Source organism: Danio rerio, chromosome 18 (genome assembly GCF_049306965.1).
Source record: "Danio rerio strain Tuebingen ecotype United States chromosome 18, GRCz12tu, whole genome shotgun sequence".
Lineage (NCBI taxonomy): Eukaryota > Metazoa > Chordata > Actinopteri > Cypriniformes > Danionidae > Danio > Danio rerio.
The window spans coordinates 28541852-28563210 of NC_133193.1; the positions used below are offsets into that span (position 1 = coordinate 28541852).

At 34.5% G+C, this 21359-nt stretch overlaps 1 protein-coding gene across 19 annotated transcripts in view; it reads left to right on the forward strand.

Annotated features, from left to right (window-relative positions):
- The window catches only part of plekha7a (pleckstrin homology domain containing, family A member 7a), a 205598-nt gene that overhangs the window by 1288 nt on the left and 182951 nt on the right, over positions 1 to 21359 (forward strand). The gene's annotated exons all lie outside the window — the stretch shown is intronic.

Here is a 21359-nt window from a genome sequence, read left to right on the forward strand (position 1 = left end):
AAGATGCCGATTTAACTTGTAAAGAAATCAGTGTTTTTGATGAAGACAGCAGAAGTCAATGATTCGTTTGAATTATTTAGCTTGACAAAAACTGCTACAAAATATTTAAAATGTTTTTCAAAATAAAATATATTGGCTGCAACCAAAATCGCCTACTACTCAGTAGGTACTGCATTCGAATTTAAAAAGTATGTTCTTTACAATATGAATGTGAGTAGTATCAAGGAGCTCGGACGTACTACAGATGTCATTTTGTGATCATCACGTGATACACCCGCTTCATTCCCATTCATGAATTTTTTCGCAGAGGATGATGGGATAGCGCAACATCCATTGAATGTGATCTTGAGAATCTTGCTGAAACTAGTAGGTTATCCAGGTACTTCTCGCATACTGTTTTTCGAATTGAATTTGGACATACTACTCAGCTCGCATGCTGTTTTTAGTGTACTATAGTATGAAAGTATGTAATTCGGGATGCAGTCATTGTGTTTAAAGCAGAAAAAAGGTTTTTGTTTTTTACCCAGACAATTAAAAAGAATAGATTTTAGAGCAATAATTACAATACCATGAAACCATGATCTTTTTATCCAAGGTTATCATACTGTTAGAACATTATACCGGCCCATGCCTACCTTTTAATCGCAGAATGTTCAAAATTTTTTTCATCCTGATACAATATTCCTCATAGTTCTAGTTTCTGCTAAAATAATGAAATTAAAATCTTCAGTATTTCTGCTAAAATTATGTCAAACCTGCTTTTAAATTGTAAAAGTTAGGGTTATGTGGTTTGGTTAATATATTAATATATCGTCACCTTGGAATTAAAAGGTTCTATCTGTGTTCTGAATGATTTTGAGTTATTGAGCTTTAAAGTTTTTGCATTCCAAAGCAAACAGTATGTGTTGTAACATTTGTTATTTTAAATAAAAAGTCTTAAAATGTGAAAAACTTATAAAAAACATCCCATAATGTAAATAAGTTGTCTTTTAATAAGAATATGTCAATAACTCATTTTTGACAAAAATGTCAGAAAGAACATATAATTCTAAGGTGACGATATGTGTATAATATTAATATATGTATATGTGTGCATGTACAGTATGTATGTAGGACGTTCTATCAGAAACGTACATTTTTACTTATAAAAAATGTGACAGGGCCTGACCTTTAAGCTTGTCCTACTCAAAAAATCAGACAAAATCAATTATAGAATCCTTTTTATTTATTTTTTTTATTTTAAACAACAGCAAATCTACAATTTAAAAATGACATCCAATTAATACAAACGTAACTATAAACAAAAAATAAACAAAAACTAAAAAAATACAGAAAATAATAAAAACACAACTTCAATATGAAAACCTTTACAATGACAATATAGGTGTCTCTGTGGTGCATTGGGTAGCATAATCGGCTCACAGCAAGAAGGTCGCTGGTTTGAGCCCCAGTTGGGCTAGTTTGCATTTCTTTGTGGAGTTTGCATGTTCTCCCTGTGTTTGCGTGGGTTTCCTCTAGGTGCTCCGGTTTCCCTCACAGTCCAAAAACATGCGCTATACTGTAGGTGAATTGAATAAACTAAATTGGCTGTAGTGTATTTGTGTGAATGAGTGTATATGGGAGTTTCCCAGTGCTGGGTTGCAGCTGGAAGTGCATCTGCTGCGTAAACCGTAGCTGCATAAGTTGGTAGTTCATTCCGCTGTAATGACCCCTGATAATAAAGATACAACGCTGAAAAGAAAATGAATGATTGAATGAATGAATGAATGAATGACTATATAACTAAGAGATTATTTAACCTACAAAATTGACAGCAAGTGTACTATGGCTTTCATAAGTTTATCTTGGCATTTCTTGCTATTAATAGATAGAATGCATCCTTAATCACTGTCATCTCCATCAAATGATGTTACTTTCTTTAAATTGTAGCATTAAAGGTGTAATGCACACATTTGATGTTAAATTTAATGCGAAATTGACAGGACAGACTTGGGGATAATTGAAGAGTTCAGATGGAAAAACCTCTAAGTGCCATCTAAAATTTTCTTCTAAAATGAGCATTTTTCAAAAACTCCGATATTTATGTTCACTAATTTCAGACTAAAGGCAATGAAAATAACATTAATTGACTTAAAAGAGAAATTACTCAATGAATACATAGCAGGCTAAGAAAATGCTTATTTCAAGAAAAAAAAATCAGAGGGTGCTTAGAGGTTTTTGCATCTGAACTCTTCAATTGTAAATTTAGCTGTATTATACATCTGTAGTATTTATTTGTTGAATTTATTTATAATTTGATGTTTTTAATCAGCTGGTGTGAATGAAAACAACTTAAACTTTGCTGTTTCTGAAGATTGTTTTTGTAAATAACAGTTTTTAGCATAACAAAAATATTGAAGCTGTATGTTCAGTTGGGCTGAGGACAAGGACAATGACAGGGTTTGTAAATTTGTAACATGTTTTTAATAAAGAACAAAAATCTGGGAACCAATTTAATGACATATTCCTTTATAGACCAACCCACAGAAACCAATCATCTGTCCATTTGAGACATTTTTGGGATGAAATACTTTTTATTTACTGTATTTCTCTTTTTTTTCAGAGACAGATAGTGTACGTTTCTGATAGAATGTCCCATGTATGTGTGTGCATGTTTGTTAATATATTTTAAGCTAGAATATTAACATTAACAAATGTTCCTGAAAATCCCTGAAAAAGTCATCCTATATCTCTTGGAACTTTGCTTATGCCTTCTTAGTGTTGTTTATATTTTAATATTTTACTGAGTGCATCTTAAAAAATTGATTTTCTAAATTGTTTGTGGTGGTATTGAGCCTCATCTCTCTGTTGGATCTGTGCGAGGTGTTTAATCCTCTGTCTGGCTTCACATTTGAGTCTCAATCTCTACCAGTGATTTCTCATATCTTCAGAGTTGGCCGAGGGCTGCAGATGAAGAGAAGGAAACTCTGAATCAATCTAGTTGGAATAACATTCAGGTTGTCTAGATTTTAACTCATAAAGTGCTGATCTGGGGAGGATTTTGGCTTTAAGCTTCAGATGGGTGATCTACATGAACATTACGGCCGGTCACATATATTATTTGCAGTCATAGTTGAGTGATCTTCTACAGTAGACTGTCAGGAAACACATTTCCCTGCAGGACTGTAGTGTATTTGCTAACAAATTCAAAATGCATCCCGTGACATCATGAGCCAGCCTGTTAAGGATCTTGTATGGGCGGAGCCTATTTGATTAAAGATAAACAGGACACTACGGCGACTTCCTTATGGAGCTCACCTGACTGACTGACTTTGTACACACTGTGACTGGTAGTGTGATTTTAGGGAAAACAAGGCTGGATAAAACTAACTTACATATGAATATCTAAAAAAAAAAAAAAAAATGGAATCTAAGCATTTTAATCCTATAACTTATAGACAAAAGGTTAAGACTTATTTTGAAAACATTTGTACTTTAACAGCATTTTCTTTCTGCAATGTTCCAAAGTAATTTATACATTGCAGCTATTGTCAAGCAAGCAAAACATGTGTAAAGCATGCCGTCAATATAAACAACACATTTTGTTGCATGCCGCTAATTCTTTTTGAGTTTAAAATAAATTCTGACCACTGTTAAATTGAAAATGTGTGTTGTGGAGTCAGAGGAAAGAAAATGGTTTTTAAAATTTTTGTAAATATTTCATTTTGTGGGTGACGCGGTGGCGCAGTAGGTAGTGCTTTTGCGTCACAGCAAGAAGGTCGCTGGTTCAAGCCTCGGCTGGGTCAGTTGGCGTTTCTGTGTGGAGTTTGCATGTTCTCCCCGGATTCGCGTGGGTTTCCTCTGGGTGCTTCGGTTTCCCCCACAGTCCAAAGATGTGGTTCAGGTGAATTGGGTACTCTAAATTATTCATAGTGTATGAGTGTGTATGGATGTTTCCCAGAAGTGAGTTGCAGCTGGAAGGGCATCTGCTGTTTAAAAAAACATATGGTGGATAAGTTGGCGGTTCATTCCGCTGTGGCGACCCCAGATTAATAAAGGGACTAAACCTGGAAATTAATGACTGAATTTCGTTTCATTTAGCGGCAATTTTACATAATTTCTCATGGTTTCTGCTACATTCATTCTTCCATGGCGGGGCGCCACGCCAAAATTCATCCCGCCACGACTACATTACAGCTACATACAGCTTTCCATTCAAAACATTTAATTTTTTTAATAGCAGGAGGAAATCGCACCAAAACGTATTAAAAGGTAAGTGAATTATAACAGCACAAACTTTTTTGTAACTGTAGTAGTGCTGTGTGTCATTTGATTAACCCTTTCAGGTGACGTGCTGACTGACTGACAGGTGCGTGATGCGTGAGGCCAGTTTCAAATAGCTGTTTCACTTTACTTCAGGACGCATTAATGCTGCTCTGTAGGTCTATTGAAGACATTTATAAATATTCCTAGCAAATCTATTAAATGCTGGAGACAAACTCGTTACATAAATGCACTAAATCGCACTTCAGCAGCGGGGTTATTTTGAGAGCGCACAAGAAGATATGCGCTGTTGAAGCAGCTTAAATTTGAGGGGGCGTGCAAGAAGTTTTGTGCACGAACAGAGGAAATCGGCATGCAAACAGAGAGATCCGCATGCTTGCCGGATATTACATAAATGCTATCTTGACTTCTAGTATTGCGCTCCTGACATTTGTCTTTTAAATAACGGCACAGGTAGTTGGTGATCTGTGTAAAAAAAAGGCCTGCCGCCACAGCTAAAAAAAATCCTAAAGGAAACACTGTTTCTACATTATTATACAAAATATGTCACTTACAGATTTATGCAGGTGTTTTCAGTTCCCCTAAATATGGTCATCCTCAAATGTAGAAAAGGCATCAGCATTAATACTGTGCAAAATTAAAGGTGCAGTAGGTGATCTGCCATCTGTTACAATGATTACAATGATTACATGCTATCTGTTAGCATAATATCTTTGAAAACACAGTCCGTCCCAAATGTACACCTTAAAGATGACAGTAGACACCCCACTAGATCATGTCATTCGCCAGTTAGAAAACTTTATACTGCTTTATAATACTACAATTCTAAACGTAAAACTGTATTATATCTAGCACATTTTCAGTTATGTACAGTAGTTAGCAAGCAAAACCTCGGTAGGGTCAGTTGGCATTTCTGTGTGGAGCATGTTCTCCCCGTGTTCGTATGGGTTTCCTTCGGGTGCTCCGATTTCCCCCACAAGTCCAAAGACGTGGTACAGGTGATTTGGGTAAGCTAAATTGTCCATATTGAATGTGTTTAAAAGAGTTTGTATGAATGTTTTCAAATGATGGGTTGCAGTTGGAAGGGCATCCACTGCGCAAAACATATGCTGGATAAGCTGGCGGTTCATTCCGCTGTGGAGACCCCAGATTAATAAAGGGACTAAGCCGACAAGAAAATTAATCAATGAATGAATGATAATATAAAATAATATAATATAATATAATATAATATAATATAATATAATATAATATAATATAATATAATATAATATAATATAATAAAATTATTAGAATAATTTAATCCAAATGATATTTGTTCCTTTGTTTCGGTTATACAGTTGAAGTCAAAATGATTAGCCCACTTGTGATCGTGTACAGATCAAACTGTTGTTATAAAATGATCTGCCTAATTACCGTAACTTGTCTAGTTAACCTAATTAACCTAGTTAAGCCTTTAAATTGCATTTAAGCTGAATACACTACTAGTATACTGAATATAATTATGATTATTAATAGCAACCTGTACATATATTTATTTATTGTAAATCTCTGTTCATAACTAATACAACCTGTATATAATGTTGATAGTACATCCATCTGTAAATATCACCATAGTTTTTCTATAACTGCACTTTATAACTTATACCTGTATCCTGCACTTGCTGCTATTGCACTGCTGGTTAGACTTAAACTGCATTTCGTTGTCTTGTACATGTACAATGACAATAAAGCTGAATCTAATAATACTAGAATCTTGAAAAACATCTAGTGAAATATTATATATACTGTCATCATGGCAAAGTTAAAATAAATCAGTTATTAGAAATTAGTTATGAAATCTATTATGTTAAAAAATGTGTTGAATAAAAAAAAATCTCCTCTCTGTTAAAAAAAAAAAAAAATTGGGGGAAAATATACAGGGGGGCTAATAATTCTGACTTCAAATGTGCTAGTACAGAATACCTTTCAATCAAAGCCCCTGAATGTGTTTGTGTCAGTATTCCTTCAGGCTTTTATAATGTATTTTTGAGCATCTCAAGGTCCCAGATGCAACAGGAAATGAATCTAACAAGCATTCAAGTGGGTGAATAAAGTTCAAGGCAGAAAAGATCAGACATAATGCTGTCATCCACTCAGTGACGTACTTCGAAAAGTTTGGAGGATGTTTGAGTTTTCTGAGTTCAGAACAACTTTAAAGATCCTTTTCTCATCTTCATAAACTCAAGCAGAAAAGTTCAAGTATGTTTTCTGAAGTGTCTTTCTATTATTATATCTAAAGTTGAAATCAGATATTCTGCAGTTTTAAAGGTCCCTGAAGTGCAAAATGAGCAAATGAGAAGCGTCTGGAAGGTGGTGTGACATGTAAGATACTAGAGAGCATTTGATTGGTCAAGATTTGACGAGAAACTCAAGTATGAGATGAAGTGAAACAAATTTAGGTGCAAGTGACAAACTGCAAGCTTTAGATGTTCATATCAGGTTTATATCTTCTAAAAGCAAATCTTGTCACTGTTTTGGACCACACTAGCTTATAGATATGCTTAACAGACTGAAACTAACATAATCTCAAAAAATGTGTTTTAATTTCATGGGACCTTTAAGTGCAAGTTTATAATTACAATGATTAATAATAATAATGATATGAAAATCTTACCGTTATCAGCCTGAATCAATTGTTTAAAAAATGCAATTCATTTTAGAATTATTGCAAAGCACATTTATCAGTGTCATTTTCTTCTGTGAAATTGGATGAAAACATCCATACTGACAATATCAGTATATTTAAAAAGAGAATGTTTCTGTCTCGTTTAGAAAAATCCATTATTAAGGGGTGAAACTCTTTTTTTAATGTGAAAATCATATTATTAGTGTCTCAATCAGTGTGAAAGCTTACATGTTTTTTCAAAAGAAACACATTTCAAAGAAAAAGCAAGGAACAAACTGAAAGAATGTTTTTTGTATACTATGCTTCTAATCCCTACTTTTTTTTGTGAATTCTATGGATTCCGACTTTTAACTTGGCTCTCATACTGCTTTTCAGTATAGAACAGGAATATGCATATTTGAATTTCTCAAAACCTGTCAACTAAGGTCATAACTAAGTTACGGATATACAACAGTTCAATGTTTCCTGATTCAATCCATTGTTCCAATGAACATTCGAAAACTTGTGTGCTTGGATTCGGAACTACCTCTAGAGCCATATTAAGAAGCAGAGGTCCTTGTGGCTGTGTTCTGTTCTGAGTATTATTAGTGAAAAAATAATTCTCTCAAAAAAAAAAAAATACAAAGACTTTTTTGGTTATTTTTAATTGCAAATTTAATTTAACAGATACAGATATATCTATTTTTACATTTAGACATTTAGCAGACACTTTTGTCCAAAGTGACTTACAATTGAGGAGGCATTCAGCAATTCAACAACATAAGACAGTATACACAAGAAGTGTTTAGAGAATTTAGTGCTAGAGTAAGGAGAATAAAAGAAAGAATTGTTAGAATTACCATATTTCATCCATAACCTGGCACAGAAGATCAAAATAGTAGTTAATAGTTACATAAACATAGCAACAATATGCAAATAAAAAACCATCAGCCTTTACATTTTTGTTTTCATAGTATTGCGTGTTCACATTAGATTAACATTGGCAATGGTATGAAACTTTCTTACACCTTTATGGAAATCAAATACATTAAAAATAACTACAGGTCACAACTGAACATTGAGGATGATCTCTGAGTGGGGGTCTTCAAAATTAAACAACGAATAGACTTGTGCTAAAAACATTGTGTCTGCCAGTCTCATCAGGTGAGGCTAATATTAAACAAATGAATAAATAACTATATAAATTATAGCCTACGGTTGTTAAACTGCTCCAGTTTTTTGGGTTGTCAATATGCTTGTGTTTATATAGGCCTATTGATGTGTATGCAACATTTGTATATTTATAACCACCTCTGAGGTTTGTGGGGTTGTCACAATTACCAGCGATCTAATCCTTACAGATTCCTGGTAAACTCAAAGATCACATAGAACTAAAAATCTGCGGGTATATGGACTACAAGATCCAGCCATGAAACACACACACACACCTGCTCCAAGTCTCTATTGATTAGTCTCACACAGCTGAACCTTGTCATGGACTGATTACTGGACTATTTTTACAGCACACAAACACACTCAAGGCGGAGTCTTGTTATACTAAATTGTAAACATTATAACGTGTTTTCCTTACTTTGCTGTGTTTTTGACCCTCGCCTTGTTTTTTGTTTATGTTGTCTGCTCCCTGCCTTTTTGATCATCTGCCTGTTTTATGACCACGCCTCTGGATTGCCTGCATACATCTGTTTGTCCCTGTGTTGACTGTTGTTTGCCTGACCATTCTGCTAAATAAACTTGCAGTTGGATCCGCACCCCTGTTAGTGTCCCACAGCACGTTGCAGGGGTTGTGAGTCACTGGCATTGTTATTTTAGGGGTCGCAATCTGAAAAGTTTGGGAACCCCTGTTTTAGAGTGTAAAACTAATTACTCCAATGGTCCTTGCAAGCCACCAAAACAATTATGCATGTGTGTGACAATATTATAAAAAATACAGATATAATACAGAATTTATCTAAAAATGTTGCTACTCCACGCCCTTGAAGGACGTCATTACAGAAGTTTTACTTTTTAACTAATGTGATGGGTCTCTGAAACACTTGTAGTCACTACCTTGTTCATTTCCCAAATGGTAGGTTCAGCCACAAGTCACACTGTTCTTTAGGAAACACACGCCTATACCTTTTAAATAACATTTAAATAACATTTAGGCATTCAGCAAGCAGGCAACCTATTATGCAACAACAAATCCCCAAGCAATAAAGCGGAAATAACTTGTGGTCCCATGGATCAAGTAAATTATTAACCTGAATAAGTTTCTGAAAGTGAGCTGTGTTCTTTATAAGGGAATGTTGTCTTCACTCAGGGTTTGTTGTATTGTAAGTGATGATCTGTCTGTTGTTGTGGTCTTGGCTTTTCTATTCGTTACTGTAGGGAAGGAGAGGCTGAATACTGATGTGAAGGGAAGTTGATAGAGGATCCATTGTATCATCACTTACAGTAGCTTATAGTGGGAGTACTGAAATACTGGCAGCTTTCGATAAAGCACATCTGACACCTTGTTTGCTTTGTCACCGTTGTTATAAATCCACAATTGTAGAACCTCCTGAGGGAGACAGTTTCCGAAATGCATCCCAATGTGTTGGAAGTCTGGCAGATGCATGTACAGTACTGTAGCATGCCCATATTTGATCCAAAAATACAGCAAAAACAATACAATTATAAAATATTTACTACACTGTAAAAAATGCAGGGTTCCACACAATTCATTCATGTTGTTCCAACACAAACTAATTGAGTTAACTTAAAAAAGTTGAGTAGATTGAACATTAAACAATTAAGTTGTAATAAAAACATCTCAAGAATTGTGTTGTTTTGGCTCACTTTAAATAAGTAGTTTGAACAAGCACAACACATAAATATATATATATATATTTAAAGTGAATCATTGTAATATGCGTATTTGGTGCTCAGAAAACATGTATTATTAGGTCAGGATTGTATGATGTATAGACAGTTCCGAAGAGCAGCATTTAGCAGGAACAGTAACATTATACATGACTTTACTGTCACTTTGTGTAAAGGCATGTTTCATTTAGTAAGTAGCATTTCATAATTTATCACAAATTTATTTAAGAAGTATTTAAAATATATTGTATTTATTTATTCATTTACATTATTTCTAAACCACTTTGATGGTAGAGTACAGTAGATTTAGATTATTTTGGGATTATGGGATTCTGTCCACCAAAAATGTATTGAAAACAATAAATTGCTACTGTGTCAACATTTGCAGTAAAGCTGCTTACTTTTCATTATATTGATTTTTTCTTTCTTTTTTAGGCACAGATGGTTTTGATTTACACTGATGCATTTCATCTACCAGGTAGCATTATGTAAAACAAGACAGGCCTGCTTTTTTTTGATGATCATCATCTGCTCTCCTCTCTACATGCAAAAATGATTAGAATTGCTCCTAAATTTCCCCTCATCAGGCGAGGTGCAATAAAGCTAAAATGTTTTTTTTTCTCAGAAAAAAGCAATTTGGCTCGCATTATGCATCATTTTTAGGGAAAGACAGATTATAGGACTGTATATTGTACAGACGCTAGACAGTCATTGAATGGCCAAACACAGTTTTTAATTTTACATTATGAATAGGACTGGGTTTAAAAAATATTGAATTAATTTTCAGTTTGATAAACCAATTTTGATTCCCAAATCTCAAGATTCAGTTCTCTAGTCAGTATATATGTTTTTTAGATAAATAAACTTTTCATTTATTTTTGTATTTGTGCGATTTATACAATGTGCACAGTACCTATATTATTAGCATATACTCATAACTTAATATTATTTTACATTTCAGATGTGGGTAAATGTGAATTTACCCTGTTCTAAAATCTTGGTGTTTTTCAAACAAAACTCTTAAAGGGACAGATCGCCTAAAAAAGAAAATCCGGTCATTATTTACTCTCCCTCCTCTTGTTCAAATCTGTTTGAGTTTTTTTTTTCTTCCTTCTGAACTTAAAATATATACTTTGCAGAATGTTGGAAACTTGTAGCTACTTGTTTGCATCTATGAAATTCAATGGCTGCCAATTAACTAAATCATTCAATACATTATTCAGTTCAACAGAAATGTTTGAAACTTGAGGCTTACTACTGTAAATGTTATATTTTAATTTTGGGGGAAACTATGAATTGAAAATATCCTCATGTTCCAGCAGACTGACAAACACATTTTCACTGTGATCCCAGTGTGCACAGCACCTAATGCTTTTCTGGATGCCCTGTTTGAGGATAGCAGCCTGTAGTTACACTAACAGTCAGCAGGGGGTACATGAGTGAAGTTTAGCCTCACTCTGTAAAATGTACTCAATCACATTTTGGTTTTTAACATGTTTGAATAATATAAGTAATAATAATATCAGCTCAAATTAGCTGCTTAAATACAAAAGCACATCACATGTTGCACATTTACCACCAGAGTCGAGTAGGTTGGTTGCATAATAAAATATAATTTCTAATTACATCATTAAAATTCGAATCATTTTCCCAGAGATGGGTTGCGCCTGGAAGGGCATCCGTTGCATAAAAATGTGCTGGATATGTTGGCGGTTCATTCAGCTGTGGCGAACCTGGTTTAATAAAGGGACAAAGCCGACAAGAAAATTAATTACCTAAAATTGACTCAATGCTGAACTGCCACATAAATTCCAAAGCATACCCAAATAGACATTAAACTCTTAATTCTTTAAAATTGAGTCAAACAATAGTTTTGTTAAAATAAATCAAAACTTACATTTTGAGCAATGTGTATTAAAACAAATTAATAATTTTTTTCATACACATCATATACGGATATACATTGATTGCATTTAATTGTTTCTTAAACTTTTACAGTTGTCAGACAAATAAAATCTTTTGTTGAAAAAAAAATAAGTTACTAAGAAAAATATTTGAAAAACAAAAAATTAATTTATACCTTGTCATTAAATAATTTATCGATTAATTTTTTTCTTCAGCATATTAATTTGCTTTTATGAATGACATGACTGCTCTTCTTTAGTTGAGAAATAGAATTAAACTGCTTCGCTAGTTTGATTTGTGGAGAACTGTTGAATTTTTAAAGGGATAGTTCACCCAAAAGTGAAAAAAATTCTGTCATAATTTACTCATCCTTTGCTCAGATCACAAATCTGTGTTTCTTTCTTTTGTTTTACACAAAAGAAGATATTTTAAACAAAGCCAGAAACCTGTAACCATTGACTTCAATAGTATTTGTTTTTCTTACTGAAGTCATTGGTTATTGCTTTTTAGCTTTCTCCAAAAAATCTTCTTTAGTGTTCAACAGAAGAATGAAACTCATAAAGGTTTGTAACCACTTGGGGTGAGGAAATAATGAATATATTTTAATTTGTATTTGAACTATTAATTGCAGGTTGGCCGTGAGATAGCTTAAAATGAACTTAAATAATGTAATTATATATAATTATATGATTTCATTATTAAATTTGTCATATGGCGAGTAGTTGCGCAGTAGGTAGTGCTGTCGCCACACAGCAAGAAGGTCGCTGGTTCGAGCCTCGGCTCAGTTGGTGTTTGTGTGTTGAGTTTGCATGTTCTCCCTGCATTCGTGTGGGTTTCCTCTGGGTGCTCCGGTTTCCCCACAGTCCAAAGACATGCGGTACAGGTGAATTGGGTAGGCTGAATTGTCCGTAGTGTATGAGTGTGTGTGTGTAAATGAGTGTGTGTGGATGTTTCCCAGAGATGGGTTGCGGCTGGAAGGGCATCCGCTGCGTAAAAACGTCCTGAATAAGTTGGCGGTTCACTCCGCTGTGGTGACCCCGGATTAATAAAGGGACTAAGCCGAAAAGAAGATGAATGAATGAATTTGTCATATTAAAGGTGCAGTAGGTGATTGTCTTCAGAAGCATTTTTTGTTGTGCTAGTTGAAAGTCTCTTCACAGTCTAATAGTAATGATTAAAGTTATTGATCTAAATGTATTTATATGTATTTTTATATTTTGGGTAAGGCACAAAACTAAAAAATGTTCATCTAATTAGAGTCGGGCTGACATCTCTCATAATTCCGATAGGTAGGCCAAACTGTCTGTCAGCAAATGCAGATTTGAACAACTGCGCAGCCTTTTGTATGCAGCTCCGCCGACCGCCGCGTGTTCACGAGAGAGGGAGAGAGAGCTTGAGCGTGATCGGTAAAAACCTGCTGAATCAAAACTTTTTAAAAACCTGAATCAATATTGGAGTTGGCTTTGCACGCTGGAGAAAGGATGACATCATGTCTGAAGGATTTCTCTTTTTTAGCTTCACGCAAAGCTGATGTACCGTTGGATGTTGTTACAAATGGGTTAAATCTTCACAGAAGTGTTGTTCAGCCAATAAAATCTTCGGATGAAAGATTGATAAGACTATTTTCAGTTTCATAAGGGACCTTTTACAGCATTGAAAATGTAGATTTTAATTAGCTTAAGAACTAAACACAAGTAAATAACGCTATTCCGCCTAGTCTCTCCCTATATTGTTTACAATATAACTGTAAATATTCGCTCTGAAATAGCATGTCAGTTTGTCTTGCACGCCGCCGGACAAGCACTAGTCACTTTTAACACATGAGAGAGGGTTCTTTTGCTGTGCTCGTGTTTCAGGAGGCGTGGCTCTGAACGGCAGTAGAGAGACTGTGATTTAGAGGTTTATGCTAAGCTGTTAGCATTGTGGAAGAACACCTACTGCACCTTTAAAATGGTTGAAGTAATGACATTTCCTGGTTTCTGTGATTGTTTACTTCAGACTCTGTCTAAAAACAGCCTTACTGTTAAATGCAGACATATCTGTGGCTTGAACTTTACCCGCTGCACGTTAACTAGGACTACATTTTCAGTTCTACACTACCTGACAAAATTCTTGTGGCCTATCCAAGAAACAACAAATAAAAAATGAACTTCTAGTTGATCATTTGGTATCAGAAGTGGCTTACATAAAAGACAAAGGCCTCTAGATTTTGCAAATTTTAACAACATAAAATATTATGTAATGTTTAACAAAATTAAATTGTTTCTTGTCTTGATTTTTAATTACTTTTATTAGGACAGACAGGTCAGACTTTGCTAAGACAGAAGTCTTATCATTAAACAGAAATAATGTTTACAGAAAATAAAGCAATGGTTCAGTGGGAAAAGAATAAATATTGTGTATTACTCCCATGAGCTTGGAGTACTGCATCCATACATCTCTGCAATGACTCAAATAACTTATTAAAAAAGTCATCTGGAATGGCAAAGAAAGTGTTCTTGCAGGACTCCCAAAAATCATCAGTATTATCTGGGTTCATCTTCAATGCCTCCTTCTTCATCTTACCCCAGACATGCTCAATAATATTCATGTCTGGTGACTGGGCTGGCCAATCCTAGACCACCTTGACCTTCTTTGCTTTCAGGAACTTTGATGTGGAGGCTGAAGTTTGAGAATGAGCGCTGTCCTGCTGAATAATTCGCCCTCTCCTGTGGTTTGGAATGTAATGCAGCAGGAATGTCATGATATCTTAGACTGTTGATGTTGACATCCATTCTTGCATGCCCCCATACTGAATGTAACCCCAAACCATTATGTTTCCTCCACCAAACTTGACTGTTTTCTGTGTGAATCTTGGGTCCATGTGGGATCCAGTAGGTCCTGTGCAGTATTTGTGATGATTGGGATGCAGTTCAATAGATGATTCATCTGAAAAATCTACCTTCTGCCACTTTTCTACAGTCCATCTTTGCTCCAAGCTGTGGGCTTTGGCAAATGCAACGTTTTTGTTTTATTTATTTTCTTCTGTTTAATGCTGGTTTCTGAGCACTAATTCGGTGCACAAGAGAATTCAAAAAATTGTTATCCTCTCCACTTGACATTTAGATACATTAAAGATGTCTGCCACTTCAGCAGGAAACTTGGTCTTCAGGCTAGATGATCAGCACTTTGGTGGTTGAATCTTTGGCATGCTGTCTGGTCAGGATACATTTCAAATGAAGGTTGGGTGTGCTGGGGTTCTTCTTTTGTACAACTGGGAATGTAATAACTATAGTATTTGTCACAAGTGATGCTGTAATTTGTGATTGGGTGAATCCTTTAAAGGTATAACAAGACTTTTGTCTTAGCAAAGTCTGACCTATCTGTCCTAATTAAATAGTTAAAAATGTATTTTAATTATAGTTACAATTTTATTTTGGTAAAATGAACATAATCTAGAGCAGTGGTTCTCAAACTGTTCTACGTGTACCACTAGTGGTACGCAGGCTTCTTTCTAGTGGTACCCGGAGGAATGAAATATGTCATGTACATGCTACACACATTAAAAAAATGTATCAAAAATTATCTATATAATATGCCAGATATAACATATAGCCTTTATTTCTGAGGTAATCTACCACATTTTTTAACTGTGCAGAGGTGTAGCTGCTTTACTGGGCCTACTACGGTATTGTATTTCAATACAACTCATTTTGGTGGTACTTGGAGAGACCATTTTTTTTCTGAGGTGGTACTTGAGGAAAAAAGTTTGAGAACCACTGATCTAGAGGCATTTGCCTTTCATATAAGCCACTTATGATTCTAAATGATCAACTAGAAGTCAATTTTTTATTTGTTATTCCTAAAACTTGGATAGGCGACAAAACTTTTGTCAGGTAGTGTATAAAGGAAACGTCACGCAAATGTAAAGGTAACGATGATTAGAGTTATAAAAACGAGCTTGCGCATGCCTCACGTCTGCGACTTGTACGGTATCAGTACAACTGTTCTTACTGTTGCCATCTTGCATGCGGTTCCTGCACTTACTGTCTTACTGTTCTTATCAGCGAACTCCAATAATATCCAGTTGCAAACCCAACCACCTTTAAATCAATGCTTTTCAACAGATTAGGGAGTTTTTACAATATTTTATTTTTAAAATTTATTTGATTATTTTTAATGGATATAAAAAGTAGATCAATTGATGAATAGTAGTCCAATTCAAAGCAGCAGCAGTTTTTTTTTGCTATTGTCCTGTCAGATTTAAAAAATAAAATAAAATAAATAAAATGTATATATTTTATTTGTTTTTTTAGTTAAACATTTATTTGTGTATTTTTAATAATAATAAAAATGTATAAATTAAATAAGAAATACTTAAAACTGAAACAAATTGGGTCAATACTCAATATTATGTAGCATTTCAGAGGTGGGTAAATGAGTTTACCCCATAAATAAACTATTTAGTGTTTTTTTTTTTAGTGAACTATGCCTTTAAAGCAAGTATCTTATAGGTAAATACTTGCTGTTTCTCAATTCCAAGAAAGCAGAGAACGGACTTGCGTTCTTCTGGAGACAGGTCTTGCCAGGTGTCCTCGGAAGAACGAACTCAGGAGACCGCGAGGGCAGAGAAAGCGTTCTTTGAGAAATAAGATGCTGCGTTCTTCCTGATGGTCACATGACCTTCACGCATTTTAAATGGTAAATTATTTAAACATTACAGCATTCATACGATTTATTGTTTGTCCCCTTTTCAAAATATATACTTTGCATAAAAACATTATAAATATACACTGCACAATATAAATAAAACTGATTTTAATAAGAATTTCAGCAAACAAACACCCTTAATGTGTTTATTCCTTTATTAAGATATTCATGGTAATGTTTGCTTTCACAGTTTCATTCAGGGAAACTCCTGAGGTAAAAAAGTTCTATCTCTGAACTATAATAATAAATCTAAATAAAATGCTGCCTTCTATGGAACAAAATCAATGCCTAAAGTCTTGAATTAAAAAGCTTGTTGAATATCACAAACTGAAAAAAATAATACAACGTATTAACAAGTTCTTGCATTTTAATGACTTGAATTCCAGGGTTTGTATTTTTAGGTCCTGAAATTTAACATATCTGTATATTTAAGCTTTGAATATTTCAACAAAAAATATTTCAAACACGTTTTCATACTTAAAAATTCAATAATTCATATTCAATTTTCAGATTTCACTTACAAAATATTCAATACCCTTTAAAAATACGATGTATAATATTCAAAAGGTAATTTTCAGTTCATTTTATTTCAGTTCTAATATTCGCTTCCATAAATTCAGTGGATCAAATTCGACTGTTAAAATTCAACATTTCATCCGGGAACTGCAGGAAAAGCAATAGATTGCAGATTGAAGATCGCCAGCTGCTCTAGCTTTTACCAGCAGGTGGAGATGGAATAATGTCAGATTTTTAACCCAGTAAACAGGCGAGAAAAAGTCTAATAAAGGCACAAAAGTAGCATTTAATATTAATATCAATGCCTTGGACATTATAAATGATAAAAAGTATGAGTAAAATGAGTAAATGGGGTTTTAGTCATCTATATTTGCCCTTATGTAACGGAAGCCAGCTGGTGATCGCGTAAATCTCAGTTCTCGGATCCAGTGACAGACGTTGTTCTGCAATCTTATCGGAGCTTGTCTCCCATGCCGGCTCGCTCCCTGCTCGGACCGGTGCAGTTACTTGCACATAAACCGTCTTTTAATGAATATGATGTTACACATTGTCTATCTTTATTGACTCTTTCTTCCATAGACGCGAAGTATTATATTGACAGCTAAAGAATATAAACGTAAGAGAAACAGGAAAGGAAATATTATAATAATACAAAATAGATAAACATTGACAGGGCTAAGAACAATTACGAACAAAGATATTCAAAAGCAGAGAGATTTTATGAGAATGTCACACAAAACAGTTTACTTGGAACTGTTAAACAGTGTTCAGGTATGATTTAAGGTTGGTTATGGATGGGGCGTGTAATTTAAAATAATTTAACATAACGTGCGAATGCATTAAAGGAGCGTCTTCAGTTATTATTTAAACGCAGCTATGTCAGGATTGGGATAGGTTATATAATTTCATTATTTAAATTATGATTGTTGATATTAATATTTTATGACATGTATGTGGGCTATTGCGCTTAAATAAGTCATCCGTGATTCTAAATTAATATTTCTATTTATACTTTGTAGCTATCACTTTGATATCGTCTTTCTCTTCTTTTTTCCTATTTTTTGTGGTTCTGCCACGGTTACGTTTGCAAAATGTCTTTAGTTTGTCCAGAATATTGCTTTTCCACTAAAATAGAGACGAAGCAGAAGGAAAATGAATGAATGAAATGATTGACGTTTTTATGCATGTGCGGTGCGGCTTGCTCACGACAAAGACGAACGAGTGGCCGCGAGCTCCGGTGGGCGGTCAGAGCCAGCGCCGCATATCAAACTGGTTAAGAGATGCTGCATGGCTGCCAATATGATAAGAATTTTTCCGAAGTTTCAGATGATATCTGGGCTTGTGCATAATAATGTAAAATAAAAGTGAAAGTCATGACATTTGGCCAAGCATAAGAATAGCCTACAAGAGTGTTTCGATTATTATTATGACATGTCATGCTTGGGATTATATGAATAACACCTCGCTGTTTACCATTTCCGAAAGTGGAGCTGACGTCGGCGCGAAATTGCTTGTATAATTGTAAAAAGAGTGATGAATATTAATGGATTTCTTATATCTGTCATTTCTGATAATATAATTGATTTAACTGTGAGAGTAACACTCATTTAGCAAAAATGCATCCAGAATCCTAAACCAATAACTTTGTCAAGCCAAAATTATGATTTTATAGGCTAATGATTTTTTTTTTTAAAGAAACTATTAGCTACCCTAGCAATTGTTTATTTAAATATGATCATCTCAAAATATAAAATAAAAAAATAATGGTTTGACTTTGTGAAATCATAAAATACACTTGCAGAAAAGAGTTAGTAGAATAAATGAGCAAATACATTCTCTCCAGTAGATGGCGATTAAAGCTCAGTAATAATCCCATGATTTGCAGAAACCACTCAACCACGCATGTCAAACCACGCATTCTAAACATTAATCTTATGAAACTAGCTCAAGTGACAACTATATTAAATTTAAACCAGTTTAAATAAGTTTATATGTTTAATAACTGCAAAAAAAGATCAACATTGCTAATCATAAAATACAAACGGTTGCTGAAAAGTTATAAATAATGGTTTTCTCATTTAATACTGAAAACAAATTAAAGTCAGTTATAACTGCCTATTATCAAACCACAGGCGACTCATTTTATTACTTATAATTGGCTGCGACATTGCCACATTTGCGTTAATACATTTTTCTCGCCTATAGGCTACATAACAATAAAACAATATTCTGGACAAACTAAGACATTTTGCAAATGTTTAACCGTGGCAGAACCCCAATAATTAGAAAAAAGAAGAGAAAGACAGGCAGAGTGATAAAAAGTATAAATAGAAATATTAATTTAGAATCACGGATGACTTATTTAAGCGCAATAGCCCACATACATGTCATAAAATATTAATATCAACAATCATAATTTAAATAATGAAATTATATAACCTATCCCAATCCTGACATAGCTGCGTTTAAATAATAACTGAAGACGCTCCTTTAATGCATTCGCACGTTATGTTAAATTATTTTAAATTACACGCCCCATCCATAACCAACCTTAAATCATACCTGAACACTGTTTAACAGTTCCAAGTAAACTGTTTTGTGTGACATTCTCATAAAATCTCTCTGCTTTTGAATATCTTTGTTCGTAATTGTTCTTAGCCCTGTCAATGTTTATCTATTTTGTATTATTATAATATTTCCTTTCCTGTTTCTCTTACGTTTATATTCTTTAGCTGTCAATATAATACTTCGCGTCTATGGAAGAAAGAGTCAATAAAGATAGACAATGTGTAACATCATATTCATTAAAAGACGGTTTATGTGCAAGTAACTGCACCGGTCCGAGCAGGGAGCGAGCCGGCATGGGAGACAAGCTCCGATAAGATTGCAGAACAACGTCTGTCACTGGATCCGAGAACTGAGATTTACGCGATCACCAGCTGGCTTCCGTTACATAAGGGCAAATATAGATGACTAAAACCCCATTTACTCATTTTACTCATACTTTTTATCATTTATAATGTCCAAGGCATTGATATTAATATTAAATGCTACTTTTGTGCCTTTAATAGCCTTTTTCTCGCCTGTTTACTGGGTTAAAAATCTTACATTCCATCTCCACCTGCTGGTGAAAGCTAGAGCAGCTGGCGATCTTCAATCTGCAATCTATTGCTTTTCCTGCAGTTCCCGGATGAAATGTTGAATTTTAACAGTCGAATTTGATCCACTGAATTTATGGAAGCGAATATTTGAACTGAAATAAAATGAACTGAAAATTACCTTTTGAATATTATACATCGTATTTTTAAAGGGTATTGAATATTTTGTAAGTGAAATCTGAAAATTGAATATGAATTATTGAATTTTTAAGTATGAAAACGTGTTTGAAATATTTTTCGTTGAAATATTCAAAGCTTAACTAAACAGATATGTTAAATTTCAGGACCTAAAAATACAAACCCTGGAATTCAAGTCATTAAAATGCAAGAACTTGTTAATACGTTGTATTATTTTTTTCAGTTTGTGATATTCAACAAGCTTTTTAATTCAAGACTTTAGGCATTGATTTTGTTCCATAGCCTTCCCACCTCCAGTCGCAATGACTTCTGGGACTTCCAGAGCGAGTTCGGTGCTCAAGTCTGCATCGTTGCGTCCTCGATATCAAGAACACATCCGGGAATTTTCATGCGTCCTTCGTACTTGCTGTCTTGAGTATTGGAACTGAAGTTAGGCAGCTGATGATGACGTTGCAAGAGAACAAGAGTACGTACGATCACGGAAGAACGCATATTGAGAAACAGCCATAAACTACCTGACAAAAGTCTTGTCATCGATCCCAGTTGTAAGAGCAACAAATAACTACTCGACTTCTAGTTGATAACTTGGAAAAGTGACAAAGTAGGTTTTTTAGATGAGTCATCTGTTGAACTGCATCCCAATCATCACAATTACTGCAGAAGACTTATTGCAACCTGCATGGACTCAAGATTTACACATAAGTCAGTCAAGTTTGGTGAAGGAGAAATCATGGTTTGGGGTTACATTCAGTATGGAGGTGTGCAAAAGATCTGCAGAGTGGATGACAACATCAACAGTCTGAAGCATCAAGACATTTGTGCTGCTCATCACATTACACACCACAGGAGAGGGCAAGTTCTTCAGCAGGACAGCGCTCCTTCTCAGTCTACAGCCGCCACATCAAAGTTCCTGAAAGCAAAGAAGATCAAGGTGCTCTAGGATTGGCCAGCCCAGTTACCAGGTATGAACATTATTGAGCATGTCTGGGCTAAGACGAAGGAGGAGGCACTGTCCTAATTAAATAAGTAAAAATCAAGGCATGATAATATGTTATGTTGTTAAAATGAGCAAAATCTAGAGGCCTTTGCCTTTCATATAAGCCACTTCTGATATCAAATGATCAACAAGAAGTCAAGTTATTATTTGTTGTTCCTAAAACTTGGATTGGCGACAAGACGTT